Source organism: Rosa chinensis, chromosome 4, assembly GCF_002994745.2.
Source record: "Rosa chinensis cultivar Old Blush chromosome 4, RchiOBHm-V2, whole genome shotgun sequence".
Classification (NCBI taxonomy): Eukaryota; Viridiplantae; Streptophyta; class Magnoliopsida; order Rosales; family Rosaceae; genus Rosa; species Rosa chinensis.
Window position 1 is genome coordinate 64,122,915 of NC_037091.1, and position 11,464 is coordinate 64,134,378.

Here is an 11,464-nt window from a genome sequence, read left to right on the forward strand (position 1 = left end):
AGAGCATATGGCCTAAATGTAAAGAAATTGGCCTTAATTGTAAACTGATCTTTGGGCCATGTTACGAACCAAGATTTCCTGTTGATCGAATCGAATCAATCATAATGATCATTCATCCCCGGCCACCATCCCACTTGAGCCAAGACTTATACGTATATATTTAAATCTGGACACAGCTCGCTAGAAATTATCCTCGACTGGCTAATTAGGGTTTAGATCGATCGGCTTATTCGGCTAGGTATAAACTGAAGTCTACATTAGTAAGCCTAGGTATATATACAAAGGCCATAGGTGGTATCTTTGAAATGTTATTATGAATTCAGTGTCAATATTGCATGTGCTTGAGCGTGAAGCATATGGTAAATTTATACAGATAAATGGGGAATCTTTTATCTTCAGGATTGTTAATTTACTGACAAACCATGCATGGTTCGCGCGAACCATATAGTTAAATAACACCAATATATATATATATATATATATATATATATATATATATATTTTTTTTTTATCAAAGTGGCCTCCCACCAAATATTATTAAAAGAAAGAAGAATACAAGTAGGTCAGAGAGCAAGCCCTCTCTCAGCACTACAAACAAAGAAAGAAACACTACACACAATGAAAGGAACATTCTAGAAAGTTCTAAAAACTGACAGCCAACCAACCCATGCACCACTTCTAGCAAGAACCAATGAAACCCACTTATCTGAACCTATAATTAGGCAAGGACACAAATTCTCGCCCAAATGCAGGGACCAAGAACTGAGGTAACACCTCCCAATCATGGCATCCATCATTCAAAGCTCCATAGTTAGCGAGCACATCCGCTGGACCATTACCCTCACGAAAAATATGAGTTACTCGTAAACGCAACTGCCGAGCCAGCACCATACCATTCTTCCACAACGTACGTAGCCTCCAAGGAACTAAAGTTGGGGAGGCAAAATACCTAACCACCATTGCAGAGTCCGTTTCAACCCATAGAGAAAGCCATTCCCGGAGTCTAGCCACACGAATCGCTTCAAGAAAAGCAAGGACCTCTGCATCTAGGGCGCTTGGAACCCTGACCCGTGATGCGAAAGCATAAACAAACTGACCTTCCGGATCACGAACAATTCCACCAAAGCCTGCATGCTCGGGATCCCGAAAAGAACCATCCGTGTTTATTTTAATCCAAGGATGCAAAGGTGGTTGCCAACGAACAGAAATATATTTAGGAGCAGTTGGCCTAAGTTGGGAAAGCCTTAGAATTTCAAACATTGGAACGGTGGAGGAGGATGTGGAAGGAGTGAAGGCTAATCCGGCAGACTCCTTCAACGAGACTAGAAAGAAATGCTTCAACCTTATGAATGACCCTTGCACCCCATCATGCCTCAAGCGGTTTCTCATATACCATAAACACCAAATCATGTTGCAAGCAGCAATATGCCAAAGTAATTTTGAAGACTTATTAAGAGATGAAACCAAAGTAGTAGAGAAGCAATCATGCAAAGTAACCTGAGCATGGAGCGGGAGTCTAAACATGCTGAAACACCATTCCCATAATTGTGAAGCAGCCATGCATGTCCAAAATAAATGAGACCAAGTTTCGCCTGCGGAGCCACAAAGGCTACACCGAGAGCAAAGAGACAAACCCCGACGTTGGAGCATCTCATCCGTCAATATTTTCCGATGAAGGACCTTCCAAGAACAAATACTCTTACGTGGTTGTATCGATGTATGCTAGATTACAGAGCCCCACCCAAGATGAGGAGGATTAGGAGCCATAGCTTCATAAGCGCCTTTAGATGTCAAAGTCCCAGATGAAGAATCCGACCAAACAATTTGGTCACCCATAGGCTCAAGAGGCAGAGTAATAGAAGAAAGAGCAGCAGCCACATCCGGGAAAACCTGGCCAAATATGTCCGGCAAAGCCCACTTACCCATCACAATGAATTCACTAATCTTGTTGTCCAACTGCCGTAAAGTGGGAAGATCAATATTAAAGGCTTCACCCAAAACAGTACCCATCCAATTATCCTGCCACAGCCTTATTGTATTGCCATCCCCTACAATCCACCGTAGTTTAGAAAGAAGCAAATGCCACACCTTTTTAAGTCCTAGCCACACCGATGACTTCTTGTAGTATGAACAAGGTTTAAGACCAACCATAAGAAACCTATCATGAAGGAAAATGGCAGAGGGTGAAACTTTGGCTACAACATCCCAACCTCGTTTCAAAAGCAAAGCTTGATTCAAGACCCGTAGCTTCTTAAGGTTCAAACCCCCACACTCTTTAGGCAAACAAACACTATCCCAAGAAACCAAAGCTGCCCCTTTCTTTAAAGGGTCACCACTCCAGAAAAAATTTCGAATCCACCCTTGTACTTGCTTGAGGAGGGAGCTAGGCCAAGAATATATTTAGCACTTTTTTTTAAAATTTTTTTTAAAAGGATTGGTGCGGCTGCCCTCAAATATTGATTAATAAAACTGTCGAATACAAGGGGGGACATTAAGCCTAAATTTCTGATTACAATAAACATTTGGAGAACGTCTTGAAATAATATTAGAAGTCTCTACAAAATAAAAATATTCAACCATGCACCAATTAGCAAAGAGTGCTCTATTGACCATTCTATTTGTTTTGGCATAACGGTGACATAGTGACATAATGGAAAGATAACTCAATATCTAACCCGATTACAATGTAGCATAATTACCATACGCACAGTTTTCCTACTATATATGTTGCCGCCGGAGGATAAATCCGACAACACTTAGTTTCACTCTGCCACTATGCAGTAGCGACCATTTGACAAAATAAGGAACTCACAGTCTACTTAGAGCAGACAAGACACATTGAGTGCATACACAAGCTCAAGGCCCGACTAACCCTACACAACAAGTGTAGGGACTTATTTCACGCCAAAGATGCTACCAAACTAAACAACTGCACTAAATAAAATTAAAAACATATTTAATATAGCTAGCCCAAGCCGGGCCCAAGAAGGGAGCCCAAGCCCAAGCAACAATCCAAGGAAGAGGAAGCCCACAAATTGCTAGTCGGGCCTGGCCTAACTCCACCACAGCCGGAACCTGCACAGCACCACCTGCCACCTTCGCCAGAACCCCGTCAACGATCTGGCATCTCCGAAGTGCCTAGGGCCCCTGTCATTCCAGATCAGAATCAAGCCTTGCAGAAACGCCATCTTCGTCGAACCATAGAGAAGCCATCTTCGTCTTCCACTCGGATCAGGATCTGATGATCCAACCCATATCGGGTTGCTCCTATTAGCCCCAGGCCATGCCACGTCGGACGCCTCACCACTTGGCCACCTCCAAATCGCTGATCTGGTCCGTCGATTAGACCATCGAAGAGAGAACTTGTGCTAGCCAACATTCGCGGTCTTCCTCACCCTCATCTCATCGACATCCACCATAATCTCCCCAATCGAAATGAAACTTTGATTGAGAGATCCGACCTCACACCCAACTCACGCAGAGTTGATAATAGCCTGTCCGACGACGGCATAGGGGCACGCCGCCAGACAAGGGGGATCTCTATCTTTTTCTCTCAGGTGCAAATCGAACTAGTTTAGGAATTGACAATATATTTAGCACATTAGTTATACGAAAACCTGATCGAGAAAAAGTAATAAACTACATATACGCCCTGTAGCTAAAACATTGAACAAGTTCATCATCTGCTTGCTTAAAGTAGAATATATTCTTTGTTTTCTTAAAACTGGTTAATGAATATTATAAGTTACTAACAAGCTATAGCTAAGTGTTGTTTTACAGCCTCGATCTCAACGATGAGAAAGAATTCATTCTATATCCTGGATTAGGTATTAGACTGTTAGTCGGGGACTAGTATGCTACCGTCGTCCGATATATATATATATATATATATATATATATATATATATATATATATAGTCCAGCTACGGTGCGGACGTCCGTACAGTGCGGACAGTACGGATTTCCCTTTTTCCCCCACTTTCCAATCACATTTTCACATCTTAACCGTTCAGTTTTTAGGTCCTAATGTATAGATCACCTCTGCAAAATTTCAGATAATTTGGTGATAGTTAAAGCAGCCAAAACTGCAAATTACAACAATGTACATGAACGGTTATGGTTCGACAGATTCGATTCGTTCCTGTAAATTGTAGTTTTGGATGCCTTAACGATCACCAAATTGGCTGAAATTTTGTAGAGATGATCTATACATTACGATCGAAAAACTGAACAGTTAAGATCAAAATATGTGATCGGAAAGTGGGTGAAAACCGGAAATCCGTACTGAAATTTCGGTATGGACGTCCGCACCTGAGAAAAATCCTATATATATATATATGTATATTTGCAGTTATGAATGCCTTAATGATTATCAATTTGGTTGAAAATTTGCAGAAGTGATTTATACTTTAGAACCTAAAAACTAAACGGTCAAGATATGAATATGCGATCAAAAAGTGAGTCTATCAAGGAAACTTAGCAGAGAAGCACATCTCGACCATTCAGTTTTTAGGTCCTAAAGTATAGATCACTTCTACAAATTTTCAGCCAAATTGATGATTGTTAAGGTATCGAACTAGATTAAATCAATGAATGAACTGAATCTGTCCAACTCGAACCGTTCGTATTTATAATTGTAAATCGCAGTTTTGAATGCCTTAATAATTATCAATTTGGCTGAAAATTTGCAGAGATGATCTACTCATATATATCTAAAAATTGAACGGTCGAGATGTGAATATGCGATCAAAAAGTGAGTCTATCAAAGAAATATTTAGATATTAATATTTAAGGACCCTCCTTATTAGCAGAGAAGGACTATGTGTGTGTATATGTGCGTGTGTATTCTTAATTAGATTCTATTTTCATTGCAAACCTAGGTCATTTTGACCCAATTCTCAAACCCAATTCTCTAGGTCATTAGAATTAAGAGTTGAGAATTGGGTTAAAATTAGCTAGCCTAGGTCATTAGATTCTCTTCCAATGTAACAAAAATATAAGAACAACGTATACCACTTCAAAAGATGCATGTATATATACGATTACTATATATACACATTTAGTCTTGGGAACTCGGTCAATGTGATATGAATCGATCGAGTACCTCCTGCAGGACCACTGCTTTCTTTTCAGAATGTTTATGTAAACCAGGACCAATCCATACCCTGTCGCATGGACTAGATCAGTCTGCTAGCCAGCTGGTTCTGGACAGTTATATGTATAAGCATTCATTCACTACATGTATGCCGATGTCGGCTTTCATGAAAAGCTCCGCAAAATAATACTTTTGGAGCAAATTAAGCACAACTCACGAAACGCACACAGTAATCCAAGTGGTTTCAATACTTTCAGGTAATTGCTGGATCCTTTTTTATATCGATGGACGTAATTTATTCCTTGTTGAAATATTGTACTCGATCTCTGGCAACCTTTCAATATATATTGTCATAGTACTAGCTAGCTAGCTTTATATAAGTGCTTTCACTTTTTGGATCGAAATGTACGTGTTCTTTTTTGGTCCGAAAGATAAAGCTATATATATATATATATATATATATATATATTTAAACTAGACGTCCTTTTCCCCCAAATAGAAATTCTACATACCCGTTTGATGGATGGTATATATTTGATCCATTTATTTTAGGGGGGGTGAAATTTGCACACCTCATTTTGCAAACCACACACCCTTTCATTTTTTTAAGGGCAAAATTCTGTTTAGTCTCTGTACTAAGCATCTCTCATCGTTTCAGTCCCTGACATTCTAATTTAATCTGAAAAGTCCCTGATGTCTTAATTTCTGTCTAATAGGTCCTCATCGTCTAATAAGTCTGTTAACTAGCTGACGTGACACACAATTAGATGCCACGTCAGCTCCACGTAAGCGAGGTGTATGGTAAAATGTCCACTATGCCCCTATTCTTCCTTCTTTCTTTCTTTTTAATTTCTTTCTGTCTCTTTTCTTTCTTTTGTTCACACCCAAAGTCCATTGGCCACCACCGAACGGAGCCATGCGTTGAGCAAAATCCACCACCACTGAGCTCTCCACCACCACTACCAAGCTTACCATCCAAAAACATCATCGGATTTGCCCAAAACCCTAAGGTCTTTTTCGGATATGGTGATTTGGGGTTGAGGATTTGGATTCAGATTACCCAAATCCAAATCAATCTGTTTGTTACCCAAACCCAGATTTAAATCAATTCGATTCGCACCAGTCGACGTTGGGGTATGTGATTGGCGGAGTTGAAGATGTGGGTGGGCATTACGGTTGCGATGTTGTCTTCGAAGGAGCCGCGATTCTCGAAGCGGCCGGAGCCATAGTCGAAGCTATTACTTTGGGCCTGCCATATCTTGTCGAGGAGACAGCCAATCTAGCCTTTCTGTAGATCTGGTTAGTGGTGGCACCGTTGGTTGGAACGTCGTACGCGCCGTTGCCCGATTTTCCGAATCTGTGCTAGTCCATTCTCCAAACTCCAGCTTGAATCGAGTTAAACCACTTCATAGTTAGAATAAGCACCTTAACACCCACACGCTTCCAAGACGCCGCCTTTCGGTTTAGATCAGAGCCGCCACACGCACCAAGCTGGCACGTGGACTACCATAGCTACGCTGTGTATGCCGGCGTAGTCCAATCGTTCTGGTAATCTTTCCCTGAAGCCTCTTTCATTATCTAATTGAGTTCCAGCCTTGAAATTGGTGGATTTCTGATGTTTAGTTCTTCGATTTACAATATTTGAATATTGGGTTTGGAGGAAACAATGGACTTCAGATTGGAAGGAGAGCTTCTGGTCTTGATTGTTATAAAGCCTTAAGGGAATGATGAGGATCTGATGAAAACAGCGAGTTCCAATATGTCGTGGAGTTTTGGCCTCGACAAAACATTGAAATAGGGTAAGAAACCCAAGCCTTTAACTGTGAATTTGATTTTGTTGGGAAATTAAGATTATTTTGAATGTTGTTTTGTGGTGGAGATGAATACATGGAGGTCTGGGTTAAGGAAAGTTAGCTGAGACTACCCCCTAGAAGGGAGGAATTGGAATGATTATGAAGAAGGTAATGTTTTGATGAAAGATATGGATTTCCACTTGTAGTGGTAATGTTGTATGCCATGAGATCGAAAGAACTGAATGAGAATGATATGGTGACTGATTGTGTTTAATTATGTTTAAATGGTTGTGCGTGCATTTCAATCTGGAGCTTAATTTTTCTAGTCATGGCCAAGTCTGAGTCTTATCTGATTGTGTTTAATTATGTTTCTTACTAGAGTTTCAATAAATGCTTTATTTGTTACTGCTACAATTGGGGTATAGAGTGAAAAATTCAATCAATTTGGAGGGAGTTTTCATGAAGAATGGGGGAAAATGTAAAGGGGGGTATATTGGACAATTTAAAGGTTACATGACATGCAAATTGCTGAGGTGGCGTAGCTTGGATTGCCACATCAGCAAGTTAATGGCCGAATTTGACGGAATGTTAACGGTGAGGACTTATTAGACAGAAATTGAGACCTCAGGGACTTTTGAGATTAAATTAGAATGTTAGGGACTAAAACGATGAGAGAGGCTTAGTACAGAGACTAAACATAATTTTGCCCTTTTTTTTAATAATATTTCATCCCATAACCTTTGGCACTTCCTAAAATACCCTCGACAGATTCTCTCTCTCTCTCTCTCTCTCTCTCTCTCTCTCTCTCTCTCTCTCTCTCTCTCTCTCTCTCTCTCTCTCTCTCTCTCTCGACAAATTCTCTCTCCCACCCTATTGCACCCCCTCCTCCCCAAATTCCTCAGCCCCAATCCTCCTCCTCCTAAAATACCCTCCGCCTCGGCGTCAAAAGCAAATCCGGCATCTAATCCAAGCGCCACTTCGTCCTCGGCGCCCAGCTCCTCGACCAAGCCATATCCGCCTCCTCCAAGTCCTCTGCCGCCTCCCTTTCCAAGCAAGTCCTCGACGAAGCCAACAAGGCCATCGCCCTCGATCCCAAAAACGTCGCCGCTCACATCCTCAAAGCCCTCGCTCTCGACGCCCAGGGCTTCAAGACCTCCTCCCTTGACGCCATCGACGTCGCGCTCTCCCCACCCGCAATGTCGACGCGCTATTCCATTCCAGCTCCCAAAACTCCATTAAAGACTCAAATCTTTTTTCCGATCAAAACCCACCGTGGATCCGACGACGATGGAGACCAGCAACTGCATGTCGGTGCTGTGGTGCGTCAGCACCAACGCTGCCTCCGCCTTCTTCACCTCACTGGAAAGGTGCTCCTGGATCAATCTTAGCACCACCGATTTCGAAGACGACGATAACATCATCTGCGCCGACAATGACCACGATTCTCTCTTGCTCTCCTCCGGGCCCACCTCGAAGGCCGCCCAGCCCAAGCCTAATCTCAATCTCAATCAACCCGCATCCACTGCCCACGTGGTCGCCGCCTAATGTTACCTTTTCCTGAGGAAGAAGAAGTAAGGAAGAATAATTTCACTGTTTTTGCTTTATAGTTGTGTTAAATGTGTATGTATCTTTGTTAAAAATTGTGATCGTGTTTGGGTTTGGATTGGATGCCGGATTTGCTTTTGAGGCAAAGGAGGAGGGTATTTTAGGAGGATTGGGGGGGGGGGGGGGGGAATAGGGGAGAGAGAGAGAGAATTTGTCGAGGGTATTTTAGAAAGTGCCAAAGGTTGTGGGATGAAATATTATTTAAAAAATGAAAGGATGTGTGGTTTGCAAATTTCACCCCCCTTATTTTAATAGAGAATCAGATTTTTGCTTTAAGATACCAAATAGTTGGTGTCCATGGAGATAACTAAACGATTTCACTTTATGTGAAGGGTATCCTTTTAATGGCAAAGCCTAGTTGAAGTTGCATTTCGATTGACTTTTTGTCTTTTTGTTTTGATTTATGAGAAAATCACTACATCAATTGCTGCTAGCTAGTTGCCATTTCGACTAGCTAGAAAGAATAAACAACTAGTTTGCTAGCTTATCCTCCTGTTTCAGTTTCATGTATATATATAACAACTATTATGGATTTGGTTGATTTTTTGTTGACATCATTATTGCATAGGAATCTAAAAGATCAATTGTTAAGATTATTGAATTAGGACACATACTTGTGTAAAATAACAAAAATCCTCAAATTAGGGATCCAACGTGGAAATGTCATGGTTGTGGTTTGTATGGGCAATTACATGATAAACGAAACTGTACGGCGCTTAATATGCCTAACGATAGGTAACGTTGTGAAGAACTTTGTTTATTCGTTGTATAATTTCATTTTTTATATGGGGATGTAGTTAATTAGATGTTATTTTCATGTAGTTCTGTTCTTGAAAAATATGCGGACAAGGATGAAGATGATCACGAGCCAATATCAACTGATGAAGATGAGGACCCCAGTTCCTTCGATGAAGATGATGACAATTAAGTTCCCCTGCGTTCCCCTGCTTTTGAAGAGACTTTATCTCAAAGACTTGTTTTTTGCAGCATAGAAGCAGAGTATAAAGAAGGAAAGAGTTGAGCAGAAAAAGTTTGTCCTTAGTTTTGCAGCATAGCAGCAAAGTATAAAGCAGTGATCAGATTGAGCAGAAAAAGTTTGTTCTTTGCTATGTTATATTAATTACTAGCTATCGTTGTCTGCCATTTTGTGAACAATTCAATAGTTTTGGATATTGAGATAAGATCATCGACTTGGATTCTGAAACAGATAGAGTAATCGCTGTTATCCTTATATATTCTTGATAATGAAAGAAATGAAATATGGGTTGATGGATGCTGATTGCCTTATCTGCATCTGATTGTTGCTCCCTTTTATTGTTTCATTGAGGAATTGGCTTTTAGTAAGAAATCTGAGTTCATCTTTTTTATATTCTTGATAAGGAAATAAATGAGCAATTGCATCACTTAGAATGCTCCAAAAGAGGGGAAAAAAGAGAGCAATTTTTCTTAGAATGCTCCAAAAGAGCTCTTTTTCTTTGTATGTTTGTATGAGAACTTGTTTGAGCTAGTGTTCTATTGGGGTTGTAAATGCAGAGTGCAACATGTGAACAATTGGCAGGTGATGTGTGATGTATTGATTAGAAGGTAGCTTGTGTACCAAGATGACCACCTTATCACTAATTGCTGGAAACTGTGCAAGAGGAAAAGCAGGTGAAGATCGTGGATTTGAATTGCTAACATACATAATACATAATTGTTATTTCCACAATTGTTCTGATTTATCTAACATACATAATTGTTCATACATAATAGTTCTTTCCACAAAAACTACAAATGAGCAATAGTAAGCATAAGAAATCCCAACTCCTCCATAGATAACACAACGACCCATCACAGTTCTGGCAGAGCGGCCCAATGACAATCCCTAGTTGCTTCCGGCACATGATCAAATCAGGGTGATGCTTGGTCATCGTTCACTATGCTATAATCTGCATAGATGTAACAAGTATTATCATTTGTACCTTCAATTAATATAAGACAAAGCTGACTTAGCTCAGGCACAGAAACATATTTAAAGGAAGATATATGGAAGGTGATGTTTTATGTTGAACTATTGAATCCCAAAACTCAAGCTACTAATAAACTTCTAAATCCCATAAGTATTTGCAGCCTTGACAAACACTCAACTTGGCCAAATTGGGAGTGAGTACTTTATATTTCTTCCTAAACAGTTAGCAGAATCTGAACAGCAGTCTAATGCCATCGGAAAAGAACCGAAAGTATTAGATTGTTGTCCAAAGGTACCAGTCTAGTCTCTATTCTCCTAAACCCTATGATTATCCTATCTTCTCAAACCATATTGAATCCATCCTATTGGCAGAATCCCAACAACAATCTAATAGGTACACAAAGAGAGAGAAATATGAAGAGTTTCTCAATTTTAAACATGGATGAAGAGCCATTGCTCGAACTGATGCCAAGTTAACAACTTGTCAACTTCGATGGCAAGAGAACATTACCCATAACATCTAGAAACAGAGCACGTTAAATTAACATGTCAGAGTGTTGAATTATTGCATCACACAATTTCCAACTATCATCAATTGCAAAACTTGATAACAAATCAAACTAAAAGCCATACCAATAAGAAAATTAAACTAAAACCATACCAATAAATTTGAAACCATTGTTCCCCAGTGGCTCAGTCCTCAGTTGAGTCAGTTCCTCACATCGAATTGGAAGAAAGAGAAGAAACCCACAATAAATTGTAAGCAAGAGAGCATGTTCCAGACTTCCAGTGTTCCAGAGCAAGTCAGCAAAGCCTAAATCAACACCCACTAAATTGAAATCAACATCAATTCTTAACCCTAAAAATATCCCCAAATTGAATTGAATAAATACAACAAAATTGAATCTTACACTACATTCAATCGATTGCCCCAAAGAAGAAGAGCAGTAGAAGAGAAGGAGCATTCGATCTCTGAGACTCTGAGAGAAGAAGAGAAAGGAATGCAGCACCTTGCTGCCTTGC